The sequence below is a fragment of the Ictidomys tridecemlineatus genome, chromosome 2 (assembly GCF_052094955.1).
Source record: "Ictidomys tridecemlineatus isolate mIctTri1 chromosome 2, mIctTri1.hap1, whole genome shotgun sequence".
NCBI classification, from domain to species: Eukaryota; Metazoa; Chordata; class Mammalia; order Rodentia; family Sciuridae; genus Ictidomys; species Ictidomys tridecemlineatus.
In genome coordinates this window covers 226,529,371-226,541,674 of record NC_135478.1, presented here as the reverse complement: position 1 = coordinate 226,541,674, position 12,304 = coordinate 226,529,371, and the positions used below count along the sequence as shown (strand labels likewise).

The 12,304-nt window shown below is 55.8% G+C and overlaps 1 protein-coding gene and 1 long non-coding RNA gene across 7 annotated transcripts in view; both read left to right on the top strand.

The window, feature by feature from the left end:
* The window catches only part of Prkag2 (protein kinase AMP-activated non-catalytic subunit gamma 2), a 258,824-nt gene that overhangs the window by 7,137 nt on the left and 239,383 nt on the right, over positions 1-12,304 (top strand). The gene's annotated exons all lie outside the window — the stretch shown is intronic.
* On the top strand, positions 1,478-10,122 carry LOC144375503 (uncharacterized). Of its 3 annotated transcripts, XR_013435508.1 has the most exons (4): positions 1,478-5,373; positions 6,795-6,910; positions 8,191-8,278; positions 9,101-10,122. It is a non-coding gene; the product is annotated as an uncharacterized LOC144375503 (long non-coding RNA). The 3 variants fall into 3 exon arrangements; XR_013435507.1 differs by having other exon boundaries at positions 6,795-8,278; XR_013435506.1 differs by having other exon boundaries at positions 6,795-10,122.

Sequence of the window (12,304 nt, the reverse complement as noted above, 5' to 3'; positions counted from 1 at the left end):
CCTGTGCGACCAGACCAGAGGAAGTGGTTAAAGATTAGCTGCATCCTCCCGGTCCAGTGGGAGCTGTACCCTGGGGTGGACTCTCTATTTCAGTCCTGCCTTGGAATGGTTAAGCAAATTGCACTTGTCTCTTTCTTCTACTACTTACTTGAAAATAATTAAATCTCCAACCTTTATATCCTGTTGACAGGAAGCATTCTCTGCCAACTCATGACTTGCCACAGACCAATAGGATACTGGAGAGGCTTTGGGGCTTCTGCAGGGCCTCTGTGAGTTGGGTGCTCCGCTGGGCAGTGAGGTTGCTGATGAATGCCCACCAGAGACCAATTCGCTCCCCATAAACCCCAGGCTTCCAGCCCCCACCCACGCTCAGTGTGGAAAGCCCTGATGCTTTTCAGGGGGACCCAGCAGGGAGATAGTAGAGACCCCCTTGTGCAGGGGAGGGGAAGAGCAAAGATGCCATAGAGCCAGGGGTGAATGTCAGAACGGGGAATGGGCTGCTCAGTCTGCAGTGGAGAAATGGAGGGCAGGGGGTTGCTAAGGCCAGGCTTGCAGTTAGGCAGGTGATGGCCAGGACTGGAAACCAGTGGGTTTGTCTGTCTATGTCCTGGGTGCTGTGCCATGTGTTGAGGAAGTGGAGATGTACAGTGCTGTAGGCTGAATCATGTTCTCCTGAAACACTCTGCTAGAGTCCTAACCCAGTACCTGTGAAGGGGACCTGCTGTGAAACAGGATCCTTGCAGATGGAATTTAGATGTGCATTGAGATGAGGTCATCTGGGGCTTCTAATTCTAAATGACTGGGGATCTTATAAGAAGAGGAAATTTGAGCACAGAAACAGAGCCTCAAGCCAAGGAACATGGGACCTCCAGAAGGTGGGGGAGGACAGGAAGGGTCCTCCTCTGAGGTGTCAGAGGGAGCAAGGTCATGCCAGTACCTTGATCTTGGCCTCTGGCCTCCAGAACTGTGACAGGATAAGTTTCCCTTCTTATAAGCCACCTAGTTTGCAGTGCTGTGTTATGGCAGCTCCAGGAACCTACTGCAACGGTGTCCCTGTCCCCAAAGCATAATCAGGGCAGCAATTAAAAAGCCAGCATCTCTATTCTGGTAGAGCCACGTGAGCAGATGTGGGCACCAGAGGGAGGCTCTTGTTGCCTCTCAGTCTGCATCTTCTCCAGGCTCCGAGTCTTTCCTGGCCTGGATTCCCTGCTCCCCTCTGCTGGAGGCCCCAGTGTGGTGGGGCTGGGAGAAAATCGAGCATGTGAGGAAGGTTGTGTGGCAGTTCTGGGACTCAGCCAGAGCACCTCCGCGTGGCCCTGCTGTGTGCCCACTGAGACTCGCTCACATCCTGGGCTGGGGGTGCAGGGTGGGGAGAGGCAGCACCATCTCCTCTGAGCTTCTGCTCGATGGGCAGACAGGTGTCTGTTTGGTTCCCGGGGTGGTGGGGAGGGGGGGGCTTCTTCCTGGTTCCACCTGCTCACAGCATCAGCCACACGCACAGCCTCTGGGTCCTAAGCTGGAAGCCAGCGTTACCCTGGCCCATCCTCGTCTACACTGTGTTGTCTGCGAGCACCCCGCCATCTTTCTTCCTCTGTGCGACCCAGGCACTGCTTGGTGGGGGTCTGTTTGCTGCGGCGATGGCAGGTCAGTGTTGCTGATTACGCCGGGGCACAACCGTCAACCTGATTTAGCTAACGTTGATGGACCACTGGTGATGTGCCAGATGTGAGCTTTTATGTAAGCTGTCTCTCCTTATCTCCGAGTGATCCTGTGAAGTGTTATTAGGGCTGCTATTCATCTTGTTATCCTTGGAATAGAAAAGAAGCCCTGGTCATCTATGGCCCACTGTCATTCTAGCCCAAGCTGCTAGGAAAACCTCCTCAGTGTCTCAGCTGGGGTCTAGTGGCTCCCCCCAGTCCTGGCCTTGAAGCCCTGTGGGCTGTCCAGGCCCCCTTGGGGCAGGAAACAAGGATGGGCAGGTCAGGACACAGCCGCCATGGTGGACGGGAGAGGCAGAACATTTCAGAGTGCCAGCTGCCTTCCCACTGCTGGGCTTGGGGGCTCCCTACCCTTTATATGGTCCCTTTTTAGGTGGTCTCTGAAGGTTATTCTTTATCTTTCTCATTAAAAAAAAAAACAGCCCCACAAAACCTGCCTTCCATACTTCATACTTTCATGGTGCAACTCTTTAGGGATTCTTTCCCAAATTTTGTTTTTTTAAAAAATTAAACATTGGAATAAATACTAAAGCAGGAATTGGGAAATCCTGGCTGGTTCTTCTGTCGGGTAGCTGGGGACTGACCCTCACTGCATTTGCTGCAAATCTGTCATATGCCTGGTGTGGTGCAAGGCATGGGGCCACCCCTGGCACCAGGACTGCACAGCCCTCCCTCTGTGCAAGGGTATCCTCGGACACCTGTCACCTGATCTGCAGCTTTCAAAACACCAAACCCATAGAGGCTTAAAACAACAAACTTCCATTATTTCTCACTATTCTCTTGGTCCCCTGGGATGTTCTTGTGATCTGAGCTGATCTCTGTGGTCAGTTGGCAGCTCGACTGGGCACAGAGTCCAGGGTGGCCTTGCTCACGTGTCTACGCATTGCCCACTTGGCTCCACATGGCCTGGGCACAGGGGACAACCTGGGATTGTGTCCAGCAGGCCGTCCAGGCAGCAGCGAGAGAGTAAGGCCGAAATCCCAGGGCTTCACAAGCACCTTGGCCACGGAAAATGGTCAGGGCTGAGATTTAGGAGATGGAGCAACGGACTCTGACTGTGGGTGTGAAGAGCTGCAGGCCACAGCGAGAGGTCACATACCCAGGGATGGGAGGGGCTTGTGTGAGGTGGTCCAGTTGTTAGACCTCTCGAGGTCTGTCTACCTATGTCAGGCATCAGTCTGTGGTATAACCAGTATTATCAAAGAATGTCATCCAACTACATACCACTTAAATGATGTGCCTTTGTACTATGCACAATGTTTAATACATAGACATTAAAAAGAGTGTTGGAGTCCAAGGTCTCCATTTGATCTCAGTGCCTCCACTGTGTGGAAATGGTGCTTTGCCCTGGGGATAGGTGGCTTCGAGGTGCGAGAGGGCAGGAGAGGCATGCAAGGTTGGGGCCAGGTCTTTCCACAGCTGGGCATTTGATAGCATCCATTTCCCCCTTGAGGAGGACTGAGTGCCAGAGGAGGTATTTTGCCCCTGGAAGAAGCCAGTGTCAGGAGGACAGAGAGGTTTCTTTTCTCTCACCACTCTGCTCGTGAAGGTGTTTTGAGATTTCTGGAATGACCTGGGGCACAGGTAACAGAATCTCCTCAGCTCCCTGGCAGGGACATGCCCAGCAGTGATACCTAACAGGACTGATGAACTCAGCAGGTGGCTTTCTGCTGGGCTGCCAGGTGGGAAGTTGGCCCAGAGGATGTGTGGTGGCCTCTGGGAGCCAGAGAGAATGGGAGCTGTATCCTAAAGAGCTTGACAACCCACCAAGGTCACCTGATTGGCTAGTGGCAGAGCAGGGGTTGAAGGTTGGGTTTTTCTACTCGAGCAACATTGGGAAGGGAGGAAATTCTTTCAGGGCTGCAGGCGAGGGCCACGCTGCTTGGGCCGTGGCTCTGCCAGAGGCACCTACTCCTCTAGTTGGAGGTCAGAAAATGGTCTCAAAACGGCTCTGTTTATTGCTGACTCAAAACAGGCCTTGTGGGCAGAGAGAGTGCAGACCTGGGCTCCGGTCTTACCCCGCGACCAGCCCGTGTACCCTCGGCCCACCTCTCCCCTCTCCTCTGTAGTCATGTTAGCGTGTGTTTTCAGGAGAGCCTCAGAGCAAAGCTCTGCAGGCTTGGCACGCAGGCGCGGAGTTTGCCACTCTAGATACAACGTGACTTCAGGTGGACACTTGGTTCTATTCTTTGTTAAGTGGTGACCTCCCCTAAACCATTTTTGTCACCTTCACCTTCAATCATCCCGATGATTCTGTGCCTCCGCTTTGGTCCTCAGTGGTGGGGGAGGGAGAGTGACCTGAGCGGTCATCACAGAGGCCTCATTCTGGAGCTGGGATGGCCCTTCAGAGTTGCCCACATTGGGGCGAGGAGACCAGGCTTTTGCAGTCACTGTCCCTGGGAAGGGATGTGGGCCTCTGTGGGGAGCAGACTCAGCCAGGGTTGTGGCTGAGTGTCAGCACCCGACTCCTCCTGTACCTGGAGCCCCCACTCCCCACTTCCCTTTCTGCATCTGCTCCTCTTTCTTCTGCTGTCCCCCAGTCTCCTTCACTAGGCCCTTATGGAGGTGTGCCTCAGTTCCTGGTCCTGTCTCAGCCCCCGGAAGCCACCTCCCTCCCACGCAGGCAGCCCCTGTCCTGGCTGGTGTTGGAGGTGGTGAGGAAACTCAGAAGCCACGCAGACCCGGTGGGGAGAACAGAACATAGACTATTTTTTTTTTAATATTTTATTAGTTGTTGGTGGCCCTTTGTTTATTTATATGCGGTGCTGAGAATTGAACCCAGTGCCTCACACATGCTAGGCAAGCGCTCTACCACTGAGCCCCAGCCCCAGCCCCAGAACATAGACTGTCTTTGAGAATCAAAATGCTTAGTCTACTTGAGGAGCTAATTTCAGAAACTTTGGGGGATTTGATTATTTTCGAACCTTGTGGGAGCCACATATTAAAAAGAGAAAAAATTTAGACAAATCGCGTCTAGTTGGCTCAGTCAAGGACAAATCTTAGGAGCCTTGTGTCCATTGCTCTTTTTCCCCTTCGTCTATCTGGGAAAGTTATTCGGGCCTTTTGCTCCAGCCAATTGGCCAGAAACGGCACCACCAATCTGCCTGGAGGCACTTGGATGGCACAGTAGTCTCCTGACTGGACAAGCACGGAGGGAGGGGACGATCTGCCAAGGGCCAGGTGCCAGCCCCTTGCACGTCACTACCCCCAGGAACCTCTGTAGGAGGTGCCATCAGAGGCAGGAGCACCCACCTGCTGCGGGACGGAGCTAGCCTGGCTGTCATTCATACTAGATCCTCAGGGACAGCATCCTGTGGGTGAGCAGGCGTGCGAGCTGGCTTGATCTGCTGTGCAGAAGGTGGCTGTGGTGGAGGGAGCACATATTTGGGTGTCAGAATCATGGTTGCAACCCTAGTGTCACAGTTTGTTCCCATGTCACCCGGGCGTCTGGCCGACCCACTCCTGGAGTCTCTGTTTCCTCACCTGTAAAATGTGGATAATAATCCTGCTCACAGGACTTGGGGAGTGTGGTTAGATCCCTGGGGTGAAGAGTCAGACATCTGTGCTCTCCTTCTGGAGAGCAGCCCCTGGAGGATACTGTAAGAATGCAGCTGAGGCCACCTGACCTGGATTTCTGGAGCGGCCTCAAGTTAAGGTAGTTTTGTTCTTTTTCAGTGATTCGTCACTTGCATGCTTCTTACGTGAATTTGTTTTTATCCCTCGTAAGGCCAAATTTGGCTAAATTCATTTGCAAATGGATTTAGCAGGGCTCTCTACTTGCAGTGAGATGGGACAAAGACCCTGGGCCCAGAGTGAGCCAGTGTGAGCCTTGTGGGTTGAAGATGTTGAGCCCTGGCCTGGAAGTGCACAGGCTGGGTCCACACTGCCAGGAGCCCCAGGGCCACCTCTTGGGGTGAGGCTGCTGGGGGGCGGGGTGGGTACAAGACTCTAACCTGGCCGCCCCACCTGGGAGCTGAAGGCAGTCGTCCCTTGGTACCTGGGGACTGGTTTCAGGACTGCCTGTGGATATCAAGCTCCTGGGACGCTGATGGGGTAGCATTGCCTATAACCTGTGCAATCCTCCTGCGTGCTGCTTTTCAGTTTGTGCTGGTATTTATTTTTTGACTTTGGCAGTGCTTTTCCTCCTGTATAAATCATCTCCAGATTATTTAAAATATCTAGCACAATGTAAATGCCATGCACATATTTGTTGTGGGGTACTCTTTAGTGGATGATCACAACACAGTCTGTACATGTTCAGATTTTTTTTTTCCAAATGTTTTTGATCTTTAGTTGATAGAGTCTGTAGGTGTGGACCTCACGGATGTGGAGGCTGCCTGGACTGTGACTTTGGGGCCCCTGGGGCCTCTCCTGCGTCTACCCCAGATCCCATAGGGCTAACAGAACCCAGTGGGGTCACCGTGCAGGAAACAGTGGGTAGGGAGGAGAGAGTCACACACTGGGGGTTGGGGTGTCCCAGGAGGCAGTGGGTGGCATTCTTGGGAGTCAATTTATGGGGTGAATGGGGTTTAGTTCTCATCCCCTTGGGGCATTTGCTACCTAACAGGTGAAAATCTCTCCTGTGAGGCTTTTGGGACCTCTGGTCTGCAGGCGGCCCAGGGTTGGGGAGGGGCCCCGCTCTGCCCTGGGTCTCCTGGTTCACTCCCGGTTTGAGAGAGAACAAGTTCCCCTCCTCTCGGAGCCCTGAGCCCTGCACCTCCCAGGGCCCGCTGACATAGGAGTAGACCAGAACACCCTGGGGTGAGTGAAGGGGGAGGGTGACAGATGGGGGAGCGGGGAGGGGAGCCGCAGGCGGCCCTGTGGGAATGGGGGGAGGAGGGCAGCTGCTGCGTTCTCTGTGTCCAGCAGAGTTTTGTTCTCCTCAGAGAGCAGGTCATGCCCTGTCTGTGCCGCAGGCCCTGGGGAGAGGCCACAGGGAGGGGACTCACAGCTGCAGGGGATTCATGGTATTAATTAAGGGCAGATGAAAGCATGTGGTGGGAGATGGCCTATGGTGACAGAGGGGCCCTTCCGGGTCTGGCACTTGGAGGCTTTGTGATCCCTGTTCCGCCCCAGGTACTGATGCCTCCTAGCACCCTAGTCCCAGGGTGCAGGCAAGGAGTCCCGGGCCCCGAGGTGTCAGGAGAAGGACCACAGACCCCAGTCCTCATTGTTTTGGCTGTGCTGACCTGGTGAGTCCAGAAACTGACTTCCACCTGACACCATGGGAGAGCTCTCTAAAAGGGTAAAGGGACACTCATTATCACATTAGTCGGCATGCTGAGCCTTGGACAGAGACAGGGGCTCACTCCCCAGCATTAACACACAGCTCTCGCCTGGAGCCCGTGGGTGGCTGGGCAAGAGCAGACGCAAGGCTGAGAGGGTCACCGAGCTCAGGGACAGCTTCAGGTGATAGCAGGCCACACCTGCCAGCCTGGTGTGGGCAGCAGGCTTTGGTGGGTGCTGCCTAGGGTCGCCCCTGTCTACTACCAGCCCTCACCTGGGAAGCCCACCCGCCTGCTCCTTCTGTTGTCTTCTGAGCATGTCCCCTTGACCGTGTCTCAGTGACAATCAAGAGCTGAAGGCGAGGGATGCCTACCACCCCCTTCATTGACTTTGTGGAATCACGCGTGGCCCTTCCTGTGCCAGTCCTGTTGAGAGAGCAGGAAGGTCTGATTGTGGTGCTGGACTCACCACCCTGGCCTGCCGGGCCTGGCCTGCCGCCCTGGCCCACCCTCATTCTCCCTGTCCCTTGAGCAAGGTTTCCCTCGCACCGCGGCTGCTCAGCTCCTGGGAAGCACATTCCCCAGCCTCCCTTGTATGCACTAATCTGGCATCTGCCCTCCGGGACCTGTCTTTTCTGAAGCTTCTGTGATGAACTCAAGATACAACTGACCGGTGTCCAGCTCCTCCTTAGAGGACCTGAGTTTCCTGAACTGTCTTTGATCTGAGGAGGTTTTTCAAAAAGCTCCCCCTGAGTGAGTGAGGCCAGGGAGGAGGCTAGACCTCTTTTGATCCCAGAGTCCTGCTTTGAGGGGCGAGGCGAGAACTGTCTCCCACCCAGAATTCATGTTCGGTTTGTCTTTGCGGTCCCTGCAGATGTTCAGCCCAGAGCACGTCACATGGCAAGTGCTCCCTGAATGTGTCCTAGCTTCTGCGAAGGCACCTTTGATTTTGAAGGTCAAACCAAACCCATCTCACCCTTAAAAACTCAAATCTCAGGTGACCTAGAAATGGCCAAAGTGAATCATGACATCGCCTCTTCCTGTAGCAGTGATGGCGTCAGGACTCCTAGGGAGCAGCACTCAGCCAAGTTAAAGAGTTGTGGGAGCTATGGCATCTAACTGCCCACCAGGCCCACCTTGTCCCATCCCCGAGTGAGCAAATATCCTCATGACCCCTGGATGCCCAAAACAGTAGGAGGTGCCTGGGCACACGAAAAACCCATATAACGGTCTCTGCGCTTCTACAGGCTCCTGACCAGATGTCACAGGTTGGACTCTTGGATAAGCAGCATCTGGGAGGTCATGGGCATTCACAGGATGTTCCCGAGCCCCAAGGTCAGCTCCTGAGAGGTGGGCAGCAGGGCCAGGCAGCGGGAGTAGCTGGGCTGTGCTGCAGTGTCAGCCTGCCTCAGAGTGGGCTGGCTCCAAGCAGAGCTTGGGACAGGTGTCCGAGGGCGGGGCTGTGGCCTGGGCAAGGTGGCTCCACAGCTTGGCGATTCTGGGGGTGGGGGGCGAGGGCCGTCTTGCAGCAGTGCCTCCAGCTGGCAGGGACATAAGCCCTTGGTTTCCTGAAGAGGGGCGGGGAGGCTCCTGGTGGCAACTGGAGCCCTGTGAACAACCACAGGAGCAGGATCGATGGTTCCCTGTCTCCTCTTGCTTGTGTGGCAGAGGTGGGGAAAAGCTGGCTTGCTCGCAGTGCTCCATGGAGGTGGCAGCTGGTCTGCTGACTTTCAAGGGAGCCGCGGGCAAGCCAGAGAGCTGACGCCCATGGGCCGCGCACCCTTGGCTGTGTGCACAGGGGCTCCCCATGTGTCCCGTGGCCTCAGGGCAGAGACGGCAATACCTGCACTGCAGGGGCCACTCACTGGGGGCTGCAAGGCCAGGCATGAAGCCCGAGCGCCTGGCACCTGTGCCCACACGCTGAACCACGGTGCAGGTGGACAGATGGTGCTGGAAGGCAGTGTCCAACCCGAGGAAACACGTGGCAGGAGGAGGGTGTTTATTTCCTACCATTTTTATGGAGTGGTTTATAGGCACGTTCGTCTGGCGTCTGTTCTGTGTTTTCTTCCTGTGTCTCCAGCTGCGAAGGGGCCCCTGAGGGCACCGCAGCCTGCAGGCAGGCGGACCCCAGCCCTTCTCCCTCCTCGTCTTCTCCAGATCTGCAGGTCTCAGTGCTCTGGCAGCTGGCAGTCAGCAGGGAAGGAAGGTTCTGAATGTCGCCTGCGGAAAGCCATGACTTTCCCCAGCTCTGACCTGAAAGCCGTCTTCTACACAGCACTGCATGTCTGTTCTCTGCCCTTGCACCAGGACAGGCCCGGGCCGCGCCTTCTGAAGCCCCCTGGCTGACACTCCTCGGTCCTCAGTGGATGTGTTACAGCAAGGGTCCGTCCTTAGAAACTGAGCGGATGTGGGTCTGAGGGCTTTATTTTCTCCTAATGTTGTCTCCCAAAATTACACTGGTTGGTGTCTTTGGAGCCCTAACATGAAGCCACCTCTTGGGCCAGGCTGGAGGAAGCACCGGAGCCTGAGGACTGGGCTGCAGTCCCGCGGTTTCTCCTGTCGTCCGCGCTCCTTCGGCCCGTTTCTCCCACCCTCTTGTCTCTGCCGTGCCTCTTTCCTCCTTTATTTGGTCTCCTTGGAGCTAGATTTCACCAGGCTGGAAAAACCTGCCTCTGACCCAGTTCTCTTCCCCGATGTGGCTGCAGCAGCCAACAAGGCCCGGGCGGGCCCAGCTCCCGTGGGGACACCGTGTTGGGTGTGTGTGCAGATGTGCTGCTGCCTTCAGACCCCAGGTGGCCTTCGGCGGAGACCGCCACACAGGCCTTCATGAGCGTGGCTCCGGCCCTCACGCCTGCCCACCTCGTTCCTGGGCCTCCCCACAGCCCATTACAGCTCTGCCTGGCTGCTCTCCTGTCCCGTTTTTGCAGCTGAAGGCATCCAACGGAATGAGCCATTTGCCCGAGGAGCACAGCTGGTGAGGGCCAGGACACACGTGAGCCCGGGACTTGGAAAGGTCATGGTGAGGAGCCGGAGCTTCCCTTCTGCTACCTGTTCACCAGCTGTGTGACCTTGGACAGGCTCCTGGACATCTCTGAACCTAAGGGGTTTCGTGTGTAGAATGGTCATAAGAATACTTACTGCCCGAGGGTTGTCATGGGAATTAAACGGCATCATACCAAGGGCTTGGTGTTGCAGCAAATTTAAGTGAATTTTAAGTTTTTAAAAATCACCTTCATTTGTTGGAGCAGAATGTGCGGCTTGAATCTTCCCGGGGCAAGGGGCTTGTGGCTTTTTGTACGTTAAGCTGACTCTTCCATTTTTCCATTCCCCTCTTCCCTTCTTCTGATGGTTTCCTCTTGCTGCACTGCAGACATCTTTTGGGAATGGAGACAGGGAGTGAACAGATAACACCGGGACTCGATAACTTCTATTTAAGCGAGCAAACAAGCCATCTCCCTGGGATCCATATGGTGGAGGTGCGGGCGGGGTCCTGGGCCCGTTCCCGTCACTCTGGTTTCTGCCCACGGTCTCGCCCACCCTTTCCTTATGGTGCAGCCACATGCACCTGTCTGCCTGCTGTTTCTCCTTGGTGACAGCGTCCCAGAGCCCGGCTGGTCTGCCTGGGCAGTGGTGTGTGCAAAGCTGGGTGGGGGTGGTCAGTGGAGAGTGGTGTGTGTGGGGCCCTTGTGTAGGAGAGCACTGGTGCCCAAGCCACCGGGAGCTGGGCAGAGAGGCCATCCTCTGCTCTCACATGTCCTTCCTCCTTTGAGGACCCTGGATGTGGCCCTGTCTCTGGGCCTCCCTTCCACTTTTCCTCCTTTAAGACAGTGGTGTGGGAATCCCAGGAATGCTGCCCCAGAATCAGGCACCTTATGCTTGGCTGCCCTTGCCTGAGCTCCAGGGGGAGCCAGGGGACAGAGTTCCGGATCCTGTTGGGCTGTGCCAATGGAGGCAGCTTGCTGAATCCCAGGGCCCTCGGGCTCCAGGGGTTACTGGGTGCTCTTCAGTAGCCAGACTCCCACTGCCTGGCCCTTGCAGGATGTCTCTTTCCCCAAGGGCCTGAATCCTTCTCCATGTGCTCACACATGGAGAGAGCCTCACATCGTGCAGAAGGGACATGCCGAGGTGCCCAGAGAGGACTGTGCTGTGGGCAGAGGTGCCCAGCCAAGGGCCTCACATGTGTCCAGCTCGAGGTCGGCCTCTCCACTCACACCCACAAGCACCTTGTCCGGGCTGTGTGAGAGGGTGCGTGCGTGTCTGCATGTGAGTGGAAAGCCGGCAGAGATTGATAGCGAGACCCTGGAATGTACCAACTCAAAGTAAAAGCCTTAAATCCTTAGTAAGATTTTAAGAAAAGTGAACGGCAGCAGTGACGGGCACAGGCCTCTCTTCTCTGACCTGGGTTGGGCACAGGGAGGCCATGTTGACCGAGAGCTGGGCTGGGCTGATGTGGCTCTGCCTCTGGGTTCCAAGCATCCCCAGAGGCCACGCAGCCTGGCTTGGAGGTTCCAGCTTCCCAGTCTGTCGAATGAGGGGAAGGCTGGGTTCTGCCTTGGTTGTTGGCAGGAAGCGCTGTGGTCTAGCAGGAAGAGCTGGGGTCGGTGTCCAAGGTCCTGTTTGAGCCACACTCACCCCTGCTCCTGTCGGGGCCCCGTTTCCCGAGCAGTGAAAAGCAGTGGGTGATACCGGGACAAACCATATGGAATACCCAACGCTTGGCCCTTTTCTCAGCCTCCACAGTGACAACCAAATATCTGACCCACCCACCATATGTAACTGTCCAGATTATCATGTGGGAAATCGGTAAGAACCATTCCAAGTAGCTGGTGCCAGCAGTGCGCACTCCTTTATCGAGGCGCGAGCTTGCCATTGTTACGCTTTGCCCTTGGCTGAAACTGACCTGGGCTTGGTGCCTTAACCCCCCTGCAGACCTTCCCTCTGGAGGCAGAGCCTGGGGGGCGCACTGCCCTCCCAGAGCCCCAGGTGGCTTCGCCTCAATGGCCACTTGTTTTTAAAGAGTTGGAGAGAAAAACTTGTCACTTCCACGTCTGCTGGGGGCTGAGCTGTGTGAGCAATTCTGGAAAATGACTTCAGAGACACGAGGGTCCCCCTGGAGCCCCCAGGAATGCACTCGAGGGAGCTCCCCCGGGTTTGAGGGTGGGATTCAGTTCCATTCAGAGCAGGAATAGACCCTGGGTGGCTGCTGCGATGTGGTGGTCAGGACCGAGTCCCTGTGTGTAAGAGCAGGGGTCTTTCCTCCACCTGCTCACTGCGACTGAGCAGGCCAGGAGGGAAGAGGTGGGCGTGGGGCAGGGAGAGGAGTGGGATTGAGCTGAGGTTCCCTGGGCCACACCCTTCCTG